Here is a 26,883-nt window from a genome sequence, read left to right as displayed (position 1 = left end):
TTTTAGAGGGAAACGTTTAATCTTTCACCATTAAGTATGATCTTAGCTGTGCGGTTTTTAAAATAGATGTCCAATATCAAGTTTAGGATGTTTCCTGTGTTCTTAGTTTGTTAAGTGTTTCTGTCATGGAAGAATGTAGGATCTTTCAAATGCTTTGTCTGTGTCTACTGAGATAATCATATAGTATTTGAACTTCATTCTATTGATATGGTGTATTACAGTAATTAATTTTTAGATGTTAAGTGAACCTTGCATTCCTGGGCTACATCCCATTTGGTCATGGTGTATAAACCTGTTTACATATCCCTGGATTCAGTTTGCTAGTATTTTCGTTTCGCTTTAGGTTTTTGCAACTGTATCCATAAGTTATTGGTCTATAATTTTCTCGAGATGTCTTTGGTTGGGGTATCAGAGTAGTGTTAGCTTCACAGAATGAACTGAGATATGTTCCTTCTTCTATTTCTTTGGAAGAGTTTGTAAAAAATTGGTATTTATTCTTTAAACATTTGATAGAATTAGTCACTAAAGCCATCTGGGGCTAGACTTTTCTTTATGGAAAGTCCTGAGCATCTTTTAAAATCTGGTTTGTTTTCCCTTCTAATTGTTGTTCGTTTACTTCAGGAACTCTTTTACATTCCCTCTTATGTGGATTAGAAAAAAAGCTTGACCTTATTTGACAAAAATAGTATGTTGTACCACTTTCAAAAACAAACAAGCAAAACAAAAAATAAAAATAAAGGAAAAAGGAAGACAAGAACAAAGGGAGCAAAGAAAGCAAACCACACATTTTCAAGGAAATATATTTGTGTTTGGCTTGTGAATATAATAATGTCATTTTATAGCATTGTATCACGTGGTCATTTTGCTTTAAAGTAAAAAACTCACAACCATCTAGAAAACAATAATTTAGTAAGTGGATAATATCCTGCTTTTATAATTGTTATATATTGTTTCTTTTTTAAATTTAAAATTATTTTATTGTTGTTCAAGTACAGTTTTTTGTCTTTTACTCCGCACCCCTCCTCCCTGACCATCTCCGAACCCACCTCTTTCCCTTGCTTCCACCCTCTCCCTTGGTTTTGTCCATGTGTCCTTTATAGTAGTTTCAAAAACCCTTCTCTCCACTGCCCTCTCCCCCCTACCCTCTGACTATTGTAAGATTGTTCTTAATTTCAATGACGGTGGTTATATTTTGTTTCCTTTTTTTCTTTTGTTGATTATGTTCCAGTTAAGGTGAGCTCATATGGTATTTGTCCCTCACTGCCTGGCTTATTTCACTTAGCATAATGCTCTCCAGTTCCATTAATGCTGTTGCCAAGGGTAGGAGCTCCTTCTTTCTCTCTGCTGCATAGAATTCCATTGTGTAAATGTACCATGGTTTTTTGATCCACTCATTTGCTGATGGGCACTTACGTTGCTTCCAGCACTTGACTATTGTAAATTGTGCTGCTGTGAACATTGGGGTGCATAGGTTCTTTTGGATTGGTGTTTCAGGGCTATTAGGGTATAATCCCAGCAGTGGAATTTCTGGGTCAAAAGGCAGTTTCATTTTTAGTTTTTTGAGGAGATTCCATACTGTTTTCCACAGTGGCTACACCAGTCCGCAGTCCCAACCAACAGTGCATCGGGGTTCCCTTTTCTCTGCGTCCTCTCCAACACTTGTTTGTTGATTTGTTTACGTTGGCCATTCTGACCAGTGTGTTGTGGTATCTCACTGTGGTTTTAATTTGCATCTCTCTGATGGCTAGTGATGCTGAGCATCTTTTCATGTGTCTCTGGGCCCTCTGTATGTCTTCCTTGAAGAAGTGTCTGTTCAAGTCTTTTGCCCATGTTTTAATGGGGTTTTTTGTCTTCCTGGAGTGGAGTCATGTGAGTTCTTTATATATTTTGGAGATCAATCCCTTGTCTGAGGTGTCACTGGCAAATATGTTTTCCCATACATTTGTTTCTCTTTTCATTTTTATTTTATTTTATTTTATTTTATTATTGATTATGCTGTTACAGTTGTTCTATTCCCCCCCTTCATTCCCCTCCACCCTACCCCCCGTTCCCACCATTACCCCCACTTTAGTTTACGGCCATGTATCTCAAGTTCTTTAGAATCTATATTTCCCATACTATTCTTGCTCCCCCATCTGTTTTCTATCTACTGTCTATGCTATTTATTTTCTGTACCTTCTCCTCCCACTCCCCTATTGCTAACCCTCCTTGAGATCTTCATTTCTATGTTTCCACTCCTGATCTAGCTGTCCTTTTAGTTTGCTTTTGTTTTAGGTGTGGTTGTTAATAACTGTGAGTTTGTTGTCCTTTCATTGTTCATTTTTTTTTAACTTCTTTTTCTTAGATAAGTCCCTTTAACATTTCATATAATAAGGGCTTGGTGATGCTGAACTCCTTGAATTTGATCTTATCTGAGAAGCACCTTATCTGTCCTTCCATTCTAAATGAAAGTTTTGCTGGATAGAGCAACCTTGGTTGTAGGTCTTTAGATTTCATGACTTGGAATACCTCTTTCCAGCTCCTTCTTGCCTGTAAGGTCTCTTTTGAGAAATCAGCTGACAGTCTGATGGGGACTCCTTTGTAGGTGACTGTCCCCTTAGCTCTTGCTGCTTCTAGGATTCTCTCCTTCATTTTAATCTTGGCTAATGTAATTATGATGTGCTTTGGTGTGTTTCTTCTTGGGTCCAACTTCTTTGGTACTCTCTGAGCTTCCTGGATTTCCTGGAAGTCTATTTCCTTTGCCAGATTGGGGAAATTCTCCTTTATTATTTGTTCAAATAAGTTTTCCACTAGTGGCTATTCTTTTCCCCCTTCTGGTACCCCTATAATTCGGATGTTGGAGCGTTTAAAGATGTCCTGGAGGTTCCTAAGACTCTCCTCATTTCTTTGAATTCTTGCTTCTTGACTCTGTTCTGTTTGGCCATTATTTGCTTTCTTCTGGCCCACTCCATTGATTTGAGTCCCAGTTTCCTTTTCATCGCTATTGGTGTCCTGTGCAATTCCATTCATTTCAGTTAGTTTCACCTTCATATGTTTGTCTAATTTGTGGCTATAATCAACCAGTTCTGTGAGGATCCTGATCACCAGTGTTTTAAACTGTGCGTCTGAGAGTTTTGCTATTTCTTCATTGCTTAGATTTATAGGCTCTGGGGCTTTGAGATCTTCTTGAGCCATTTTTGGTCTGTTTGCACCCGTTAAGTCTGAGTAGTGGAGCCTTGGACTCCCAGGTCGCTGGGTTGTGACTCTGCATGTGGAGGCGGGGTTAGAGCAGGGAAATGGCGGCCCCCTCTGCCGCCACTCGCCTCTGGGGCTGCTGGCTCTCGTCCAGTCGCCCACTCCCTCGCTTGTCTATCCACACACGAATGCGAGTGCACAACCACAGTCAACCCGCAACCCTGCTCCCTCACTGTTTCCCCGCGATTGCTTGCTGAGTTGCCCACCAGGTCCAACCTTGCGCCTGGATTCCGCTCGCCTGAGTCCGTCTGACTGAGTTTTCCTGTGCTACCCCGCTCTGCCAGCTGCTGGTTTCGCCCCTCTTACCGGTCAGGCTGAAGAATTTGTTGTTACCAGACTTCCGAAAAGTTCAATTTTCTGTGCTCTGGCTGTGTTTTCTGTTGCTATTATTTAGTTGTCTCTAAACTTGGTTGTGTGAGGAAGCACGGCATATCCACCTATGCCTCCATCTTGGCGGAAGTCTTTTCATTTTAATGCTGTTTTTTTTTCACCATGCAGAAGCTTTATAATTTGATGAGGTCCCATTTGTTTATTCTTTCCTTTATGTCCCTTGCTTTAGGGGCCATATCCGTGAAGATGTTGCTGCATGTAATGTCTGAAGTTTTCCTGCCAGTGTTTTCCTCTAGGACTTTATGGTGTTCCAGCTTATATTTAAGTCTTTTATCCACCTTGAATTTGTGTATGATGTAAGTTGGTGATTGAGTTTCATTTTTTTGCATGTAGGTGTCTAGATCTCCCAACACTCATTAAAGTACCCATGACATATTTCACAGATATAGAATAAACATCTCAGGAATTTATATGGAACCATAAAGGACCCCGAATAACTGCAGCAATTTTGAGAAAGAAGAACAAAGCAGAAGGGATCACAATACCTGATTTCAAACTATCTTATAAGGCTACTGTAATCAGAACAGCCTGGTACTGGCATAAAAACAGGCACCTGGACCAATGGAACAGAACAGAGAGCCCAGCAATAAACCCAAGTCTCTACAGTCAATTAATATTTGAAAAGGAGGAAGAAGCATAAAATGGAGCAAAAATAGCCTCTTCAACATATAATTGTTATGTATTGTTTATTATGCTTTTAATGCTTAGGCTGCTCTATATTGCAATAATTTTGTTATGAGTTTCTATAAGTAGAAGTGATCCAACATATTCTAATAGTATTTCATATACTTAAGAATAAGGTAATATTATCCCTGGTTGTTGTGGCTCAGTGGGTTGAATACCAGCCTGCAAACCAAAGGGTGGCCAGATTGATTCCCAGTCAGGGTACATGCCTGGGTTGTGGGCCAGGTCCCCAGTTGGGGGCACACAGAAGGCAACCAGACATTGATGTTTCTCTCCCTCTTTCTTTTTTTTCTAAAAATTAAGAAGTAAAAATTTTTTTAAGTAGTTTTTAAAAAACAATAAGGTAATATTAGATTTTCTGGCTAATTTATAGTAATTATTATCCTAGATCATAATGGTCAAAAATAACATTTTAAAGGAGAAAATTACTAAAGATGCAAAACATTTAGATAAGTTTTCAGGTGAGATATATATGAAGTTAAATGCAATGTATAGCCCTACAAACTGATTTTACTTAGGCCAGGACTTAACACAATTCCTGACAGTATCAATTCCATCTTGTAAATGTGTGAATGGTGAAGGATGATAGTAAGAAAAGCTATGAGATAAAATTACTGGATTATTCTTTTTAGAAATTCAGTTTTAAAAAGTAATCATGTAACATCATTACCGATTTATCCTCTAACCCTAAACAGGTAAGTATAAATAAAGGCTCCCTGGCATGTTCCTGTCTTTCACCAGGTTGTCAGTCTGGATGCCAAGATGTGTCTAAAATGTAGGGAGGGGCAACCTACAAAAATTAATTTTTTTTATCTCTAGTCTTTTTTAAAAAATAGTTTATTGTTAGAGAGAGGGAAAGAGAGGGAGAAAGAGAGGGAGAGAAACATCAGGGAGTGATTGCCTCTCACATAGCCCCCACTGAGGACCTGGCCCACAACCCAGACATGTGCCCTGCTCAGCGCTCAAACCACTGAGCTACACCAGCTAGAGCTATCAGTCACTAGTCTTGCTAAGCAATCGGCAAAAAACATAGCTTTAATAAAAATTTAATAAGAATATAGATTATTGGGGTTAAAATAAGCTAAAAAGAAATAGCCTAGGCATCAAATGCCATCTGATTTTTTCTTTCAAAAACAGGATGGCACTCCTTTCACCCTACAAAGTAGCATGTGAATTTACTTTTCTAATGACTTGATCAGTTTGTTTTGCTCATTACCTTCTCCCACAGGACTTGTCTTCCAGCAAACACAGTTGTGAAATTCAGCCTCTGGCCCTCTGTATGAAGTGTTGGTTTCCCAACGTGAAACTTGATTTTGCTAATAAACATTAGTGCTGGGCTGTAAATGAGCTAATTAACCTAAGATAATGGCAAGCACATCAGACATCAATGTTTAAATCTATCACTTTAGTGAAATAATTAGAGGAAAATTCATAAAAGTCGAATGAGTTATTGAAGGTTGTATATACTGATATAAACATGAAGGTGTGAATAAGTGTTTGGCTAAAAAACAAACTAGCACTATATGGAACCAAATGAAGTTGTAGGCCTATTTACTCTGAGGGATACAGGCAATAAAGCTGTGAAGGTTTAAATTATATTTGTTTTCATGGGCACATATACACATACATCTTTACATTTAAGCTTTGAGCTGTGGGATATTGTAAAGTGTATTACACAAAACAATGACAGTATGAGTTGTACTTGGGCCTAGCTACCAAGGCAGGAATCAGACAGGGTCATTCCACACTGAGATGTAAAGTTCCAGAAACTGAGCTAGATTGAGTGAGGTATTTACAAAAGATTTGAATAATAGTCAAGAGGAAAGCAAAAGAAAAACAGAAAAATTGGCCCTGAGTATAAGTTTGAGGTGTGAATTAAAACCATTATATGATTTGATGTGATATGAACTGGAAACAGGCACACTTTTTTGGTAATGGACCACTTTCCATGTAAAAATTAGACACATACATATTCATACTTTATTCCAATTTCAGGGAGTTTATTGATGACCAGAATTTTTTTGTGAAGTCTTGGATACCTGTAAATGAATATTGGCATAGACAAAATACAAAATGGATCAGAGAAAGTGATTTGAATCTGAGTGAGTCTGAGACCTCTTCATCAGATGAGAGAAGGGTGATGGCTTCAAGCAATGAGCTTCAAATTAGTCCACAAAAGGCCCTGGTTGGTGTGGCTCAGTGGATTGAGTGCCAGCCTATGAACCAAAGGGTTGTCACTTCAATTTCTAGTCAGAGCACATGCCTGGGTTGTGGGCCAGGTACCCAGTTGGGGGAATACAGGAGGCAACCAATCGATGTGTCTCCCACACATCAATGTTTCTCCCCCTGTCTTTCTCCATTCCTTCCCCTCTCTTTTTTTTTTTATTATAAAATATTTTATTTATTTATCTTTAGAGGGGAAGGGAAGGAGAGAGGGAGAGAAATATCAATGTATGGTTGCCTCTTGCCTTTTGTGCTCCCCTGGTGGCCTGAGGAACTGGCCTGCAACCCAGGCATGTGCCCTGACTGGGAATTGAACCGTGATCCTCTGGTTTGCAGGCCCACGCTCAATCCACTGAGCTACACCAGCCAGGGCTAAAAATAAATAAATAAATTCTTTAAAAAATTAGTCTACCAAAGACTTAAGGTTTTACTTGTCAATCATACCACTAAAGCTGGGAAAAATGTTTAGTTGCTGCTACAGACAGGTAGTAGGAGTCTGGGTAAATGGAGATTTGGCCATGCTCTTCATTCAGAACAGCTTCTCTACTTTTACATATTTATATTCTATTAAAATAGTAATTACTAGATAGGTTATACTCCTTGTAAAGATATCTCTTCAAGACCCTGAATTCAATTCTTTTGGGTGTATGCCCTGTATTAGATTATGTGCTAATTCAATTTTTTTTTTTTGAGGAAGCACCATATTGTTTTCCATAGGGGTTGCCCCATTTTACTTTCTCACCAACAGTGTATAAGGGTTTCATTTTCTTTACATTATTCCTAAAGCTTATTTTCTGTTTTTTAAAAATAAGAACCATTCTAACAGATAAAAGTTGGTATCTCACTGTAGTTTTGATTTGTACTTCTCTAATTATTAGTGGTATTGATAATATTTTCATGTATTTATTGGCCATATATCTTCTTGGTAGAAATATCTATTCAAGTCCTTTGCTCATCTTTGAATTAGGTTGTTTTTTTTTCATGAAGTGTAATTTGCCTATTTTTGTTGTTATTGTCATTGCCTGTACCTTTGGTGTCATATCCACTATAAATCATGGCCAAATCCTGTGTTGTGAAGCTTTTGCTCTGTGTTTTTTACTGAGAGTTTTATAGTTTTAGATCTTATGTTTGGGTCTTTGATTCATTTTGCATCAGTTTTTGCATACAGTGCTCTGTACAGGTCCAAGTTTATTCTTTTGCATGTGGATATACAGGTTTCTCAGCACTCTTTGTTGAAAAGACTGTTGTTTCTCCATGAATAGTCTTGACACACTTATCAAAATTATCTGACCGTATAGGTGAGGGTATTTCCAGGCCAACTATTCCATTCCATTGGTTTCTATGTCTGTGTTTACACCAGTACCACACTGTTTTGATTACTTTAGCTTTGTAAGCTTTTAAATATGGAAGTGAGCTTTTAAATATGGAAGTGTGAATCCTACAGCTTATTTTTTTCCAAAATTTTTCTGGCTATTAAGGGCACCTTAAGATTCTTTATGAATTTTGGCATAGGTTTATTTTTTATTTCTGCAAAAAAAGTCACTGAGGTGTGGAGAGGGACTGCAGTAAATCTATAGATTGCTTTGGGTAGTACTGATATCAACAGTATTTCCTTTCAATCCATAAACATAGGATGTGCTTATATTTATTTATGTCAGCTTTAATTTTTTTCAATTATGTCTTCTGATGTTCATAGTACAAGTCTACTACTCCCTTGGGTAAGTTAATTCCTAAGTGTTTTACTCTTTTGATGCTATTGTAAATTGAGTTGTTTTTGTAATTTTATTTTTAGATTATTTATTGTTAGTGTATAGAAATGCAACTGAGTGTTGTGTAGTAGTACCCTGCTACTTTGCTGAATTCATTTATTAGCTCTAATGACTGTTATTTGTGAATCTTTAGTATTTCTATATATAAGATCAGATAATCTCCAAACAAATAATTGTAATAGTTCCTTTCCAGTTTGGATGTCTTGTATTTTTTTTTCTTGTTTAATTGCTCAGCATAGAACTTTCCGTACTATGTTGAATAGAGGTGGTAAAAGTGAGTATCATTGTCTTGTTCCTGATCTTAGAGAAAGAGCTTTCAGTGTTTCAACATTAAGTATGACATTTGCTGTGGATTTTTCATATATGGTTTTTATTATGTTGAGGTAGTTTCCTTCTGTTCCTTGTTATTTAGGGTTTTCAAAAAATTTTTTTAAAGATTTTATTAATTTATCTTTAGAGGAGAAGGGAAGGAGAGAGGGAGAGAAATATCAATGTATGGTTTCCTCTCGTGTATCCCCTGCTGGGAACTGGCCTGCAATCCAGGCATGTGCCCTGACTGGGAATCAAACAGCAATCCCTTAGTTTGCATGCCTATGCTCAATCCACTGAGCTACACCAGCCAGGGCTTGAGGGGTTTTTTAAAAGTTATGAAAGTGTTAGGTTTTGTGGAATGCTTTTTCTGCATCAGTTGAAATGATCATGTGAATTTTTTCCTTCATTCTGTTAAAGTGACATATTACATCAATCAATTTTTATGCATTCAACCCTCCTTGCACTCTAGGAATAAATCCCACTTGGTCATGGTGTATAATCTTTTTAATATGCTACTGAGTTTCATTGAGGATTTTTACTTCATGTTTATAAAAGACATTGGTCTGCAGCTTTTTGTGTGTCTGTCTAGCTTTAAGGCTGACTTCATAGATGAGTTACAGTGTTCCCTCCTCTTCAATTGTTTTTAAAAAACTTGGTGAAGGAATGGCTTTAGTTCTTTAAATTATTAGTAAAATTTATCAGTGAAGCCATCAGATCCAGAGCTTTTCTTTGTCAAAAATTTTTTGAGGAGAGGAGATTAAGAAGTACAATAGGTAGTTACAAAATAGCCATGAGGTCTTAAAGTACATTACAGGAAATGGAGTAGCCAAAGAACTTATGCACATGACCCGTGGACATGGACAATGGTGTTAGGATTGCCTGAGGGAGTGGGGGGTGCTGGATGGAGAGGGGAAAAAGGGGAAAACTCAGGACAACTGTTATAACATAATCAATAAGAGGTAATTTAAAAAGAGGTTTTTGAGTACTGATTCAATCTTCTTACTAGTTCACATGTCTATTAAGATTTCTATTACTTAGTGGTTAAGTCTTGGTAGGTTTTTGTGTTTCTCAAAATTTTCCATTTCATCTAGGTAATTCAATATTCTGGTATACAATTTTTCTTTTTTTTATTTTTATTTTTAATTTATTTATTTTTTTAAATTGATTATGCTGTTACAGTTGTTCTATTCCCCCCTTCATTCCCCTCCACCCTGCCCCCCCCAACCCCACCATTACCCCCCTTTAGTTTACGTCCATGTGTCTCAAGTCCTTTAGGTTCTATATTTCCCATGCTATGCCCCCCCATCTATTTTCTATCTACTGTCTATGCTACTTATTTTCTGTACCTTCTCCCCCCATCTCCTCCTCCCACTCCCCTGTTGCTAACCTTCCTTGAGATCTTCATTTCTATATTTCCACTCCTGATCTAGCTGTTCTTTTAGTTTGCTTTTGTTTTAGGTGTGGTTGTTAATAACTGTGAGCTTGTTGTTCTTTCACTGTTCATGTTTCTTTAACTTCTTTTTCTTAGATAAGTCCCTTTAACATTTCATATAATAAGGGCTTGGTGATGATGAACTCCTTGAATTTGGTCTTATCTGAGAAGCACCTTATCTGTCCTTCCATTCTAAATGAAAGTTTTGCTGGATAGAGCAATCTTGGTTGTAGGTCTTTAGATTTCATGACTTGGAATATTTCTTTCCAGCCCCTTCTTGCCTGTAAGGTCTCTTTTGAGAAATCTGCTGACAGTCTGTTGGGGACTCCTTTGTAGGTGGTTGTCCCCTTAGCTCTTGCTGCTTCTAGGATTCTCTCCTTCATTTTAATTTTGGCTAATGTAATTATGATATGCCTTGGTGTGTTTCTTCTTGAGTCCAACTTTTTTGGTACTCTCTGGGCTTCTTGGATTTCTTGGAAGTCTATTTCCTTTGCCAGATTGGGGAAATTTTCTTTTATTATTTGTTCAAATAGTTTTTCCACTGGTGGTTGTGTCTTTCCCCCTTCTGGTACCCCTATAATTCGGATATTGGAGCGTTTAAAGATGTCCTGGAGGTTCCTAAGACTCTCCTCATTTCTTTGAATTCTTGCTCCTTGACTCTTTTCTGTTTGGCCATTATTTGCTTTCTTCTGGTCCACTCCATTGATTTAAGTCCCAGTTTCCTTTTCATCTCTATGGGTTTCCTGTGGAATTCCATTCATTTCCCTTAATTTAGCCTTCATATGTTTCTCTAATTTGTGGCTATAATCAACCAGATCTGTGAGGAAGCTGATGACCAGTGTTTTAAACTGTGCGTCTGAGAGTTTTGCTATTTCTTCGTCGCTTAGATTTATCTCTGGGGCTTTGAGGTCTTCCTGCGACATTTTTGGTCTGTTCTGGCCCTTTAAATGTGAGAAACTGCGCCTTGGACTCCCAGGTCGCTGGGTTGTGACGCTGTATGTGGGGGCGTGGTCAGAGCCGGGAAATGGCGGCGCCCTCTCTCACCCCCGAGGCCGGTCCAACCGCCCACTCCCTCGCTCGCGCGCAATTAGGCAACCGCAGTCAACTCGCTGCACCGCCTCCCCACTGTCTCCTCTGCAGTCGCTCACCCGGTGGGTTGCTCGGTCGCTCACTAGGTCCAATCCTGGGTTTGGAACCCGTGCGTCTGGATTCGCGCGTCTGGATTCTGCGCCCGGGTCCGACCGAGCCCTCCTTTGCAACTCTTCACCAGACGCCGGTTTCGCCCCTTACCGGTTGGGCTGAAGAATTTGTTGTTAGCGGACTTCCGAAAAGTTCAGTTTTCCGTGTTCTGGTTGTGTTTTCTGATGCTAATATTTAGTTGTCCCTAAACTTGGTTGTGTGAGGAGGCACGGCATATCCACCTCACAATTTTTCATAGTACTTTCTAAAAATCTTTTTATTTCTGTACAATTGATAGTAAATTTCCCGTTTTCATTTCTCATTTCAGTAAATTGTGTCTTCTTTTTTCCTCAGTTTATTTAGCCAAGTTTTTGTCAATTTTGTTCATCTTTTCAAAGAATTTTTGATTTCATTAATTTTCTCTATCTTTTTTTATTCTCCATTTCATTTATCTCTGCTGTTGTTATTATTTCCTTTTCCCTGTTAGCTTTGAGTTTAGTTTTTTTTTTCTCTTCTTGTTCCTTCAATTGTAAAGTTAAATAGTTGATTTGGAATCTTTCTGGTTTTATGAAGATGTCCCTTTCATACTGCTTTTACTATGTCCCATATGTTTTGGTATATTTTGCTTTTGTTATCACTAAAGTATTTTCTAATTTCTCCTCTGATTTCTTCTTTGATCCACTGGTTGTTTAAACAAGTGTTGTTTAATTTTTACAGACTTATGAATTTTCCATTTTTACTCCTTCTATTGGTTTCTAGCTTTATCCTAGAGTGGTGGGTCAAGATGCTTTATATGATATCTATATTTAAAAAATATGGATATAATTTGTGGCCTAAGATATGATCTATCCTGGAAAATGTCTTTTGTGATATTCTAGTGTAAACCAATCTTACAAATTCCAAGATAAGCCCAACTACAACATAATGTTTTATCTAGTTTAAGTGTTACTGGAGGTAGTTTGCTAATTTTTAAAGGATTTTTGTATTTAGAAAGTATACTTCATGACTATCAAGATGAAAAGAGTTTGAGGTATTCTCTCTTTTTCTCTTCTCTGGAAAAGTCTACATAATATTTACAATTAGCATCTCCTTGAGTATTTGGTAAAACTTTTCTGAAAATTCACCTGGAGTTGGAGTTTTCTTGGTGGGGAAAAAAAACCCTCAACTTTTATTATTTTCTTTCATAAGACTACTTAGGCTTTCTAGTTCTTTTTTTAGTTAGTTTCAATAAGTTGTATTTTCTAGCTATTTATACATTTCACTTACATTTTTTATTTTATTGGTATAAAGTTTTTTGTAGCATTCTTTTATTTATTTTTTACTTTTTAAATTGAGATGTAGTTGACATATAGCATTATATTAGTTTTGGGTATACAAAATAATAATTTGATATCTGTATATATTGCAAAATGATCACCACAATAAATGTAGTTACCATATATCACTATATATATATATAGTTACAATTTTTTTCTTGTGATGAGAATTTTTAAGATTTACCCTCTTGGCAACATTTAAAAATACAGCACATAATTAACTATAGTCACTATGCTTTACATTACATCTCCTTGACTTACTCATTTTATAATGGAAAGTTTGTACCTTTGACCACCTTAATTCATTTTGCCCATTCCAATAATCAATCTGCTCTCTCTATCTGTGAGCTCAGGGGTAGTTTGTTTTGATTCCATGTATGAGTGAAATCTTATGATAAATTGTCTTTCTTTGTCTGACTTATTTCACTTAGTGTAATATCCTCAAGGTGCAACCATTTTGTCACAGAGAGCCAGATTCCCGCTTTTTATGGCTGAATAATATTTCATTGCATATGCAACCACATTTTTCAAATGTATTTATCTATGATGGACTGTTAAGCTGCTCCCATATCTTGACTATTGTAAATAATGCTGCAACTCTTTTATCTTTTAAAATCTTATCTGGATCTTCAGTCGTGTCTCCTTTTTCATCTCTATTACTTGTCCAATACTGACTCAAAACATTTCCTGTCTAACAGGTGATGACTGCTCTGGCACAAAGGTAGAAAACACACATTGAAAATGGGCTTACCATGGTATTCGACATCTAAGACCAATTTGCTGAAACCCCAGGCTCATTTATGCAGAAGAGAGAAGTGGTGGATGAAAGTCTTCTGAAAGAAACAATTCTGAGCTGTCAGTATGGGTCCAGAACTTCAGATAAAGCTTTAGGAAAGGAACAGGAGGAAATATAACCAAAAACAATTGGGCTCCCCACCACCACCTCAAATAACTTATCTGCTGAAGAATTACAGCTGAGCTCTGATAGATAACCCTACTCTGGTAGCTGGCCTGAGGGACCTCATAGGTTTCTTAGGGAACAGAGATCAAAGAAAGACAGATGGCAAAAGCTGGCTGGTCCTGACAGTAAGGGGCAATTGATTAAATTGGTCTCCACTTCTAAAGGAGCATAGGGACCAGGAAGCAGTCCAGAAACATCGATAGAGGAGAAGCTATTGATAGAAAATGAAAGTTTGTCACTTCCAGCTGAGAACATAGATTCAATCGTAGAAATAGAAACAGGTCTCTTTGTAAGCTGCTTATTTAAACTGGATCTATCCCAATGAGTGCCTTACACTAAACAAAGAATAGGAAGAGGAGGCAGAAAATCATTTTTTTTCTGGCACCAAACTTTAACTTACTGAGACAGAGTCATATCACTGTAAGAGAAAGGGAGAAATGTGACTTGTTAACAGAAAGCCATGTACTAAAAATTATTTTGGAAGAAGAAAAATAACTTCAGAAATAAATAGTGAAGATGACAATAAGCAAAACCATATGCATTCAGTCATTATCTATCCTGATTTTACTCTGATATTACCAAAGATCTTCCTTTAAATGTTGGTGGACAAACTGGTTCTCATTACCTGCCATTTAAGAGACTAAGGCACTCTGTATAGTGTTTTTATAAAAACCCTGTTCCTTTTCATGTGCTACAATCTACAACCAGCTTTTGGAAGATATCTTGTACAAGGAGGATACCATTTTTGACTTTCAATCTCAGACCAGAGTAGATAATAAGTTAAATAACACAGGGTTTATGTCTCTACAAGTTTTAAGTAACCACCTGATACTTTGTAGTCTGTTAGAATCACTTGTGATCTTCACTTTTAAAATGAAAGGTTTGGTGAAAAGCTGAAGCCATGGGAAGAAACTAAGCTATTCCAGTTCTTACAAACTGAGGGAAATCAATATTCAACAAACACTGACCTTGATTTACTTGAGCTACTATGATCCCAAGGGTTTACCTTTCAACTAGTAAAGCTTTGTGGGTTTCCTGGAGTTCCAGTAGGTAAATTGTGCTAATTTGCTACAAATAAAAAGTCCACTATAACGTATATTGTTATAGACTGCTCTGTCTGATTTTAGGAATTGTATCTCTACCCCTTGTGGCTACAGGCGAGAGAAGACCTTTGGAGTGCCAGCTGCAGGAGACAAAGCCTGTCTCTGGTAGCAAACGCTGCCTCAGTTCCTCTCCCTGCCCCCAGAGCATAGTCAGAAGTCAATGACGGGTAAGACCCCTCACAGCGGGGGGGGGGGGGGGGCAACCTAAGCCAGACTTGATCACTTAGGAGGCCTTCATGGATGGACTGGTGGGGGGGGGCTGCAACAAAGAGGGAGCAATGGACTCTGGCCCCTCGGCTTTGAGATAGCCCGAGTCCCCATGTTCTCTGGAAGAAGTACTTCCTGGCTCTAATCACCTTAAAGCCTGAATACCTGATGGGGAGGGGTGCAGCTCCTTGCCTTGCTAGAGCGTGTCCTGGGGAAAAATCTGGCACCACAAAGACTTGCAGATTAACCTGTGAAATCTGCTCTGCTAAGAGTGCTTTCATTCATATGATAAAGGTCCGAGAGGAAATGAGTATGTCTCCCAAAGTTTCTGCAACTCTCTTCCTGACAGACACTGACTCAGATCTCTTTGTAATGTTATCTACTGTTTGATCCTTGCTGCCCTGTATTCCTGTGTATTACAACCCAATAAAAGGCTATGGAGAAAGGCGCTCAGGGCCTTTTTCTCCTTGGAGAAACTGGCCGCTGCTGGCCTTTTGTCTTCCCTGAGAAACTGGCCACAGCCCATTCCTCCTCCCTAAACAGATCTCAGCATGTCTCGGCCATATATTTACTCATTCACATGTGTCCGTGGCACCGGGAGGACTCGCGGAGAAGTCGCCCCCACAATATATGAATAATTTTTCAGGTGTTTCTGTTACCGAACAAGAGGAGGTGGTCCGAGGGAGGGGCAATACAATATTTGGCCCACCTAGGGATGCCCAAAACTGCTATACAACAGGGGCCCCTCCCAAAAACAGAATACTAAAATCTACTGGGCCCTTCTGTCCGCCGCCAATTGGAAACCCATCTCTTAATGCCAGAGATTTGTGAAAAGGAAACAAAATGTTTATTTAATGCTATTCAGGCCTAATGCCACCACTAAAATATCAAAGTCCTTTAGGTCGTACACCTACACCCACACAGCGCTCCCTTCTCCCACTGTCCCAACTCCAGGTACCGTAAATCAGGAAAAGAGCACACGTCTGTGTTGCAGGCCGCTGGCACCGTCAGCTGTGTCACTGTGCAGGCAGGATCTCGAGTTAATCCAAAGTACTGTGGTACCCTCTCATGGTCCACTGGCAAGAGTCCTTTGTACCCAGTTCCAGTCAAAGTCTCTGTTGCTTTTCAGGCCCCGCAGCCAAAGGGGGGCACCCCAAAGCCGCGTGGGCCTCTTCTACCAAAGCTGCAGGAGTCTGCACTCCACCAAAAGCATGTGGCTTTCTTCTTCACCTGGCTGCAGGGATCTCCATTCTGGCAAAGCTGCGTGGTTCTTCCCTTTCACCTGGGAAAGAGGGGGTCCACACTCCGCCAAAACCACGTGGCTCCCTCTTTCACCTCACCAAGAGGGGGTCCTCACTCTGCTGAAACCGCGTGGCTCTCTCTCATCTGGCCAAGCGGGGACCCTTCATGTCTCGGAGCCAGTCTTTTCCAAGCTCCCACACAGCGGCACCCTCCCTCAGGGGCGCAGCCCCTCATTACCTCCTCAGTCCAAGCCCTTCTCACTCTGGAGAGCAGACCTCATTACCATCTCGAGTCCCTTCTCACTCAGGAGGGCAGCTCCTAGTTCCATCTTGAGACCTCCCAGTCCCATCCTGAGTCCCTGCTAGTTCCTACTCTCTGGCTCCCTTCTTCCTCGGCTCCAAACTTGGCCACTGCTATTTAACATATCTATGAAACCAGTTAAAGGTTATAGATATGTTAAATAACCATTCCTCCAGAGGTTAGCTCCAAAACTGTTGTTATGCAAAACAGCTCTCAATGGCCTGGCTCCATTCATCCCTTCCCCCTGGGGGGGGGGGGCGGTGAGGACATCTTATATGTCTCTCCAATATTTCTATACACTTTGAATTCTGGACACCTTTCCAAATCTTTTTTTGGGGGTCCCCTCTGGCTGCACCCTGTATCATTTCTACTTGGTGTTAGTGATTCCATGCAATTAATTGATCATGTGATGCTTTTCAGCAGTGGAAGAGGAGGACTCATAGCAAATGCTGTTTGATCTTCAGAATCGTGTGCCTTGTCCCTACCCCTGTGACCAATAGTCTTTTTATTAAAAGACAGAGAGGAAGGGAGGGAGAAAGAGGAAGAGAAACATCAATGTGTGGTTGCCTCTCATGGCCCCCCACTGCAGACCTGGCCTGCAACCCACGCTTGTGCCCTGACTGGGAATCAAATCAACAACCCTTTGGTTCACAGGCCAGCACTGAATCCACGGAGCTACCCCAGCCAGGGTAGCCAATAGTCTTAAATGTATATGAACATGTAGAATACTTGGACCTTCAACTTAAATAGGCACTGGGAACAGTGAAAGAAGAGTTGGGCAGTGATTATGTAACAAATAGAAATAGATTGCTTTTTTAAAAAACTCTTTCTACATTCTACATTTCCCTTGTTTGGCATATGGCCCTTTCTTTTCTCAGTCATAAGATGGCATGTAGATATAAGAATAGTGAAGAAGGGTATAGTAAAGATTAAATAATGAAAAAGAATCACCTATAATAGTTTAATTTAATTTTATTTTTATCCTAACCTGAAGACTTTTTTTATTCATTGCTTTTAGAGAGAGAGGAAGGATGAGAGGGATGTTTGTTCATTTTAGAGAGGGGGGAAGAGAGGGAGAGAAGCATCAATGTGAGAGGAAAACGTCAATTGGTTGCCTTTTGTACCCACTCTGACTAGGGATTGAACCTGCACCCTGGGTATGTACCCATTGACCTGCTGGTTTGCTGGATAACACTCCCATCAACTGAGGCACACCAGCCAGAGTGAATTTAATTTTTAAAGGCTGAGAAGGGCATTGAAAAGATTAGAAAGGGGTCTGACTGGTGACTTGAAAGGTTCCTTCAAGATCCCTTCAGGAATCTTAAGATTATTCTTGGAAATGAAAAATTCACCTGTGAATTAAAAAAGTGGAAATATAATTTTTACTATTCTAAATAAATTTCCTCCTAAATAATAAGCCTATTTAAGATGTTAAATATTTTAAATAAGAAATGGAGCACAGATGCCAGTGTTTCCTTATCTGTGAGTCAATCGCATGCATCAGTGATTTCACGCAGCTGCACCTGTGCCCTTCCTTGAGGACAGAAGTTGTAAAAGGTGAGAGGTCACAGCTCCAACCCTACAGTTTCTCTGTATCTTCCTGGCATTCTTTCTCTTCTGCTCCCACCAGGGTGCCTGGGCCTTGTGCCCTTATCAGCTTGTTTTCCAGAGTTTATTACTTTGCTCCTAAACTGCTGTTCTGGACAAAGGCAGTCCTTGCAGCTCAGACCCAAGACTGACTAAGTCTCAGGGCCAGTGGGTCCCCTTTATCAGCCTGCCCTTCGAGTTCTGTTACCATGTTTATCGTTTTTTGTAAACTTTGTGAATAATCACATCTCAACTATTTGCTACAACTTTCTGTCCTCCTAGATGCACCAAAGAAACATGCCAGCTTAGAAGATTATGATGCATTTGTTGCTTTGGGGAATTTAACAAAATAATTGAAATCATTTTAGGTTAGGGATCGTATTCCAAAGTCTGTATTCTGAAGTGGTATGCAAAATTTTTTGTGTCATTTTGTGCTATTTTTCTGGGAGAAAGCCTATAGATTTTTATCAGCTTCTCAGAAGGGCATATGACCCAAAACGATTAACAATCACTACTTAGATCAGTATCACAAAGCACTAAGACTCTAACCTTCTCTGACCTTGAATGTAAATACCATCATAATTAACATAATCATCAAGCATCCATTAAGTAAGTTTTGGAAAGCTTTTTAGAGGAAATAGACCTCATTCATTAAATAGGTTACCTTCTAAATGGGGAGACAAAACTAATACAAAACAAAATTATTGCACATAGAAAATATGAATGACAGCCTCATAAATATTTTATGAATGAGGTTAACAGCACTAAAGGGATTGTGGAAGAAACGTGGGGTTATGGTTTTGTCTAGGATGGCTTATTTGTGAAATATAAGTAGTGTTTAACAAATGTAGCTTAAAAGAAAAATGAAAAAAAATTTCACATTTAGAAATGGCATATTCTTTTAAAAAGGAGAAGAGAAAACTGAGTGGAGGCTGTACAATGGTTCATGTGGGTAGGTGGGACAAGTTAAGCACTGGTCTCTCTATGGCCAATGGCCTTGAAATAAGGCAGGGAATTCAAACAAGTATTAGGAGCTCTGCAGGCACAGTGGGATTATATAGTAGAGACATGTTTATGTCACAGGTGGGCACAGGTAACCAGGTTCTTGGTGATTGGGACAAAAATTTGAACCGAACACCCAGAGTTTATAGCAGAGAACATGGGAGCAGGCCAACTCCAAGCAGAGATTGACCTCATGGGCTGAAGGGACTCTATTCTTATAGGGCAAATCCTTCTTGGCTAGTTTTGGCAGGCTTTTACTGTGACAGGTAGTTGTAAAGCTACACATGTGGTCTCCCATGGTTTTTCTGGATTGGCCACCAGGGAAGGGGGTCCCACAATGTTACCTAGTTGACCCCCGCTTCTCCTGGGGTCCCCCTGTACTAGGTTCACCTTTCCCTTCACCAGAGAATTATAACTCTCCATGTTAGACACTGGTAAAAAGGAAAGGAATTATTTATTCAAGTTATTCAGATTTAAGAGTAATGACTTAATGTCTTAATCAAAATCCCAAAGTCCCTTAAAACACCCACAAACACACATACAGTCCTTCTTTTCCCCTCTTCCCAGTCCAAGGAACCTTATCTCAGGAAAAGAAATAGAAAGCCGCGTGGTGGTTCTCTGCTAAAGCCGCATGATGATTCTTCTCATGGCTGTGTGTGTGGGGGGGTCCTTCACTCTGGCCAAAGCCACGTTGTTCTCTTTGCTGAAGCTACATGGTGATTCTCACATGGATGCAAGAGTCCCCATTCTGGCCAAAAACACGTGGTTTGCTCTCAATGGCTGCTGTGTCTGCATTTAAATCCCCAGCCAATTTCCTCTGTAGTCCCATTTCTGACTCCTCCCACAATTGGCTACACCTACCAGGACTCCCATATCATCCCAGGTTTACTGGGCTGCCATAGTGAGTCTGGGCAGGTGCGGCTCCATGGCGTGGAGCCAATCATCTCCAAGCTCTTACACAGGTGCTGTAACCAAGGGCAGTTGCCTCCCAGTTACATCTCAAGTGGAAATCAGTCTCTCCTCCCTGGCTCAAAGCATGGCCACAGCTATTTAACATATCTGTGAAACCAGTTAAAGGTTATAGATATGTTAAATGCCCATTCTAGAGGTTATCTTTGAAACTGTTTCTATGCAAAACAACTCAATGGCCCTGCTCCATGTTTCCTATCCCCCCAGCTCAGACTTGTGGGGGTGAGGACATCCCATATTTTTTAATATTTCCTGGACACCCTGGGTTCTGGAGCCCATTGCAAATTCTTCTTTTGGGGGCCTTCTGGCCGCACCATCCTACATTTAGGCCTGAAGAAAGCAAACTAACTACCTATGTTGCTAGAGATATGTGAGTACAGGAAAATATTTTGTGTGCTTTGGTGTGGCTGAAATGCATATATCAATGTTTGGACTCATTTGTGAGCATCTTAATTGTTTGTCAGGATTCCCCCCGCACACACAGACACTCTTATGTGGAAGGAGCAATTAGCAAGACTATATTTGCTATAGTTGCAATGTTTTATACTTGTCACAGGAAAGGACAACTACCTAAATCTTATGCTCTTTGACAGTACTAGTTTATTTATATGAAAAATAAACTGGATGGCCAAAAAGTTTCATCAGTTTTTTTTGAATTTTTTAAAATTTAATTATTGTTCAAGTACAGTTTTCTCTCTTTTACTCCCATCCCAGCCCACCTTCCCAGTGCTCCCCATCTGCCTCCCATTTCCACCCCCATTAATTGCTGTCCATGTGTCCTTTATACTAGTTCCTGTAAATCCTTCCCCTTTTTCCCCTGAAATTCCCTCCCCTCTTCCCTCTGGTCACTGTCCCCTTGTCCTCTATTTCAGCGTCTTTGGTCATTTTTTGCTCGCTTGTTTGTTTTGTTATTTAGCTTCCTGTTAAAGGTGAGATCATATGGTATTTGTCTTTCACCACCTGGCTTATTTCACTCAGCATAATGTTTTTCATTAGTTTATTCAGTTTTAAAGCAAAAACAAAAGGCACATTTTTCATTTTCACCAATAATTTTATGAATAACATATTCGCCATTTTGATCCTTTACCTTCTGCCATCTTTCAGGCAACTTCATAATTCCATCTTCCCCCAATTTTTTCTCTTTTTGAGCAAAGAACTGTTCCAGGTATCTTTTGCAGCCTTCCAGGGAATTGAAGTTTTTTCCATTAATAGAATTTTGTAAAGATCAAAATAAATGGAAATCTGTAGGTTCAATGTCTGGTGAGTAATGGGGGTGAATCAGAATTTGCCAGCTAAGCTGTAACAGTTTTCGCCTGGTTGTCAAAGAAGCATGTGGTCTTGTGTTATCCTGATGAAAGATTATGAGTTTTCTGCTGACTAATTTGAGACACTTTTTGTCAAATGTTGCTTTCAGTTGACCTAACTGGGAGCAGTGCTTTGGGAATTAATTGTTTGGTTTTTCTAAGAGTAGCTTATAATAGAGGACTCCCTTCCAATCCAAATACACAGCATCACCTTCTTTGGATGAAGACTCCTCTTTGGTATGGTTGTTGGTGGTTCATTTCACTTGCCCCATGATCTCTTCCACTCCACTAATTTGTAAAGTACCCACTTTTTTTCACCTGTCATAATTTGTTTTAAAAATGGAACATTTTCATTATGTTTAAGTAGAGAATCACATGCAGAAATAGGGTCAAGGTTTTTTTCCACTTAACTTATGTGGAACCTAAACATCAAAGCGATTAACATAACCAAGCTGGCGTAAATGATTTTCAACGCTTAATTTGGATATTTCGAGTATGTCTGTTAGAAGAAGTTGGCAGTTATTTTAAAATATAGCACAGCACCCAGGGAATGACTTGTTTTTTTCCTTTGTTTCTTGCCTGTCCCTGCATGCCAGAGATAACAATTGCCCCAGTGTGATAGAGATAACATTTTGCTTCTGTAAGCTGCTTCTTGCTTTCCCACCAGAAGTAATGGTCTAAGTGACAGACTGCTCCTCACCCTATATAAGCAATTGCTCCCTGCTGATCAGGGCCCAGAATTTGGAGACTGTCTCCTCTGGGTCCGTGTGCATAAATAAAGGAACCACTTCGCTTCCTCCAGTGTTTGGCCTGAGTTCTTCCCGTAACACGTCAGCTCTATCCCACGTGGTATGACATTGATTTTCTCAGTTAATGTCTTGATTTGACTGCTATCAACTGTAACCTGCCTACCCTACTGTGGAGCATCGTCCAGAGAGAAATCTCCAGCATGAAACTTCTGAAAACACTTTTGACACATTCAGTCAGTCACAGCACCTTCTCTATACACTGCACAAATCTTTTTTGCGTTTCGGTTGCTTTTTTACCTTCTTGAAATAATAAAGTATAATGTGCCAAAATGAGGCATATTTTTCCATCTTCTATATTAAAATGGCTACACAAAAATTCACCAATTTTGATAAGTTTTTAATGTACACTGATATGACAATGTTGCAATACAATCCAACAAAATTGTTTCAACTGAAGTTAAAGACAGCCAAGCACTCCTAGAGCCAGCTTATGGAAAAAAAAACTGAATGAACTTTTTGGCCAATGCAATAGTTGGTTATTGTTATATATTTATAGTTATATTTAATGAGAACATGAACTATCATACACAGTGTCTTACATGGATATTCACATAAACATTTCCATTGAGTCTGGATAGTGTTTTCAAATAGAAGATAAAGGTCTGAGACAAGCTAACGCCTGCTATAGCAAAAAAAGAAAGAAAGAAAAAAAATCTTCAGAACCTGGCTTTTACCATTGTGGTGATCTAGATATCATGTTTGCATACCTACACACTTAGGGTAAAAGTCTGTGTGACAGTACAGTAATGTCCACCCTCCCCCTTTTTTTTTCTACAGAATCTTTGTTGCCTGATGACTGTGTGGTTCCCCTCACCTGGAAGACACTGAATATGAACTATTTGCAATAGAAGACATCAGTTAAGGTATATTTTAATGGCTTTTAAAGAAAACTTCTCTAATTGAAAAAAATTTTCAGAAAACCTATTTATCAAATGTAACATGAAGAGCCACATCTTTTACATTAGACAAAAAATATATGTGGATGGGAAGATAATATATGCATGTTTCTTTCAATTAGTCCCAAAGAGAAAGTTGCAAGCTGGTATAAAGACCCACTGGGTGACCAAGGTGCCCATGTAGGAGAGTTATTGTCTCTCATCCAGCCTGCAGTCTTATCCTGATAAGATAGAGGTACAACCACAAATTAGGTTCCTTTTAACCTGATTTAGCAGCGCCTCATTATTGGTGCTCTGTTGGTCTATAGTGAGAGACATGACTATTCGTCAGGCTCTTAATTTTCCAAGTGGCTGGAGGATCACAGGCTGGGAAGGGTAGAAAGGTCACAGAGACTCTGGAAAAGCCAGGCCTCTATGTTACAGAATGGGGAGAGGGTGGCTGGAGTTCTATTTACAGTAATTGATGGTGATTTAAATGTACTCAGTGGCAATGCTAAGTTTATGTTTTCAAATAAATAGTAAAATCAAGGTTTAGTGAAATGTAGAAACAGCCCTAGAGTATATAGTTCATGATAGTAGGTATTTCTTAACTGTTCACATAAATACTACTTTCAGAAAGTAGATTTATTTTATATGCCCAGTTGTAAAACCAAATATATATATTTCTAAGCTCCTTGTTTGTCCTCATTCCCCATGGCAACCTCTCACCACCTAAACACATACATGCACACACATTCAATACTTCAGATGTTTAAATTGACACTTGCGGTTACTCTGATTCTTTTGTCATTTTGGGAGTTCATTGACAAATTATGAATTAAATGATAGTGCAAATTTAACCCTAATGCCAAATATTAATCATTTATATGTTTTTAAATTATAATTTCTAGAAAAGACAAGAGGAGCAGCCAATAAATGAGAATTCCTTGAACTGTAAATACAATTTATCTCAGAGACCTTGATATGATCAGAAAGAAGTGAGTGTTGACATTATTTGGTTGTAATAACTTATACATACCATTATTAGAAAGGAAATATAAAACGTAGTCTGTTACCATAGCAACCCAATGCACTATTGCACATGTGATGTGTTTATTTCCTTTAATGAAGGTCTTCTTGTAGAATACAACAAAGCCAAGACTGTTGCTACCAAATTTATTTTTCAACTTCATTGATTAGAACATTTCACAGCATTCTGTCAACACACAATGTATGAGAGGTTCACCACTGCTCTGACTGACATGTGACGGAGGGCTGGCAGTTAGGGATGTGGGTTGTATTTAAATATTAAAGAGTCTCTAGGAAAAGAGGTAATACATGTAGACAAACTCATATTTTAAACTTGACCTCATATTTACATGAATATAAACATACTACATTACTTAACTTTTCTTCTAATGCATAAATTACGAAATAAACACAGCTGCTATGATTTCAGTGTATATGTGTCTGCATTTGATAAGAATTGAATGTGATGTATTTACCATATGTTTTTTCTCTTCATTTTAACTCATTTCTAAGAGTTGTCTTGTGTAACTATAAATATACATGTGCCCAGTAAAAATATCTCATTTGTTTTAAACCCAGTTCTGTTCAAAGAAAAAGGAGATGTAGTAAAGATTTGAGGAAAGTGTTTAGAGATTTGGAGGGACCACTAGAAAACAGGGGGTAAATGTCATACAGGAAGAGGTAAGAAGGACTACAGTGACAGGAGGTAAAGAAATGCGTTCACGAGTGCAACAAATGTTTATCAAGTTGCCTCAATGACACTGTTCTACTTAAGGAGGACCTGGCAGTGAAAACATCCCTGCCCTCATGGGGTTCATGTTATAACCCAAGTTAGGAAGGGAGTGCTTCCCTTTCCCTCAGGAGGTGGCCCCAGTGTGACATCAGTACAGTACCAAGTATTTAACTGTTTATCTACCAAATGTGGGTGTTTTGTGTCAAGGACACTTTCTGGACCATACTTGTTATTTTGTGGATATATTTGCAACATTCATGCTAAACTTTTCTCTGTAAACCTGGTCTTCTCTTCACAGAGCACACATCCCATATTATTAATCTTGCTTTGTTGTGGAAATTTATGGGTGCTGTGCTATGTACAGATTTTTTACAGTTATAGTGAGACTGGGTGGGCCTCCCTGTTTTGTGTTTGGTATAATGTACTGATCAGTGGGTCTCAAGAGGCAAATAGAAATTTAGAAACAGGGAAATAGCAGGAGAACATGGCTCTGGGAGCCACATTCCTGCCTATTCAAAATTCTCCTTTAAGGAGGCAGCAGAGAGTACTGGAAAGAGGCTGGGTTTCAGTCTTGAAGGTACTGATCACTATGACCTTAAATTACCCTCTCAGAGCCTCAGTTTCTTCACCTGTAAAAAAATAGATTTAGACTTCCGCTAAGATGGAGGCATAGGTGCAGACACCGTGCTTTCTCCTACAACCAAGTTTAGAAACAACAAAATATTAGCAATAGAAAACACAGCCAGAACACAGAAAATTGAACTTTTTGGAAGTCTGATAACAACAAATTCTTCAGCCTGACCGGTAAGAGGGGTGAAGCCAGTAGCTGGCAGAGTGGGGTTGCGCAGGAAAACTCCATCAGACAGACTCAGGCGCGCAGATCTGAGGCCTGGGGTTGCAACGGGTGGACCAAGTGAGCGACCCAGTGAGTGACCAGCATACCCAGCGAGGGTGCAGGGCACCGGGTTGACTGTGGTCCCGCATTCGTGCGCAGATAGACCAGCGAGGGAGTGGGCGGTGAGACGGCACGGAGCAGGCCCCAGCGGTGAGAGGCAGCAGAGGGGGCCACCATTTCCCCACTCTGACCCTGCCCCAACAGACAGCGTCACAAACCAGCCACCTGGGAGGCCCCGCCCTGGTGAACACCTAAGGTTCCGCTACTCATACTTAATGGGCACGAACAGATCAAAAATGGCTCAAGAAGATCTCAAAGCCCCAGAGCCTATAAATCTAAGCAACAAAGAAATAGCAAAACTTTCAGATCCACAGTTCAAAACACTGGTGATCAGGATGCTCACAGAACTGGTTGACTTTAGTCACAAATTAGAGGAACATATGAAGACGAAACTATTTGAAATGAAGGGAATTACACAGGAAACCAATAGTGATGAAGAGGAAACTGGGACTCAAATCAAGGGAGTGAACCAGAAGGAAGAAAATAATGGCCAGTCAGGAAAATATGAAGAAACAAGAATTCAAAAAAATGAGGAGAGACTTAGGAACCTCCAGGACATCTTTAAACGCTCCAACATCCGAATTATAGGGGTACCAGAAGGGGGAAAGGAACAGCCACCAGTGAAAAACTTATTTGAACAAATAATAAAGGAGAATTTCCCCAATCTGGCAAAGGCAATAGACTTCCAGGAAATCCAGGAAGCTCAGAGAGTACCAAAGAAGTTGGACCCAAGAAGGAACACACCAAGGCACATCATAATTACATTAGCCAAGATTAAAATGAAGAAGAGAATCCTAGAAGCAACAAGAGCTAAGGGGACAGTTACCTACAAAGGAGTTCCCATCAGACTGTCAGCGGATTTCTCAAAAGAGACCCTACAGGCAAGAAGGGGCTGGAAAGAGGTATTCCAAGTCATGAAAACCAAAGACTTACAACCAAGATTGCTCTAGCCAGCAAAACTTTCATTTAGAATGGAAGGGCAGATAAAGTGCTTCTCAGATAAGATCAAATTCAAGGAGTTCATCATCACCAAGCCCTTATTATATGAAATGTTAAAGGGACTTACCTAAGAAAAAGAAGATAAAAAAGATGAACAGTGAAAGGACAGCAAACTCACGGTTATTAGCAACCACACCTAAAACAAAAGCAAACTAAAAGGACAGCTAGATCAGGAGCAGAACCATAGAAATGAAGATCACATGGAGGGTTAGCAATAGGGGAGTGGGAGGAGGAGAAGGGGGGGAAGGTATAGAAAATAAGTAGCATAG

The 26,883-nt window shown here is 39.4% G+C and overlaps 1 protein-coding gene across 2 annotated transcripts in view; it reads left to right on the top strand.

Moving 5' to 3' along the window:
- Window positions 1-26,883, top strand: part of N4BP2L2 (NEDD4 binding protein 2 like 2) — a 136,919-nt gene that overhangs the window by 73,569 nt on the left and 36,467 nt on the right. For both annotated transcript variants that reach the window (XM_053657986.1, XM_053657981.1), the window contains exons 8-9: window positions 14,658-14,770; window positions 22,801-22,886. The gene's annotated coding sequence lies outside the window, so the exon portion shown is untranslated. The remainder of the gene's footprint in view (window positions 1-14,657; window positions 14,771-22,800; window positions 22,887-26,883) is intronic.

This window comes from Artibeus jamaicensis, unplaced genomic scaffold, assembly GCF_021234435.1.
Source record: "Artibeus jamaicensis isolate MK-2021 breed Jamaican fruit bat unplaced genomic scaffold, CSHL_Jam_final contig_2002, whole genome shotgun sequence".
Taxonomy (NCBI): Eukaryota; Metazoa; Chordata; class Mammalia; order Chiroptera; family Phyllostomidae; genus Artibeus; species Artibeus jamaicensis.
Note: the sequence above shows the minus strand (reverse complement) of the source record. Positions and strands in the feature narration are given on the sequence as shown.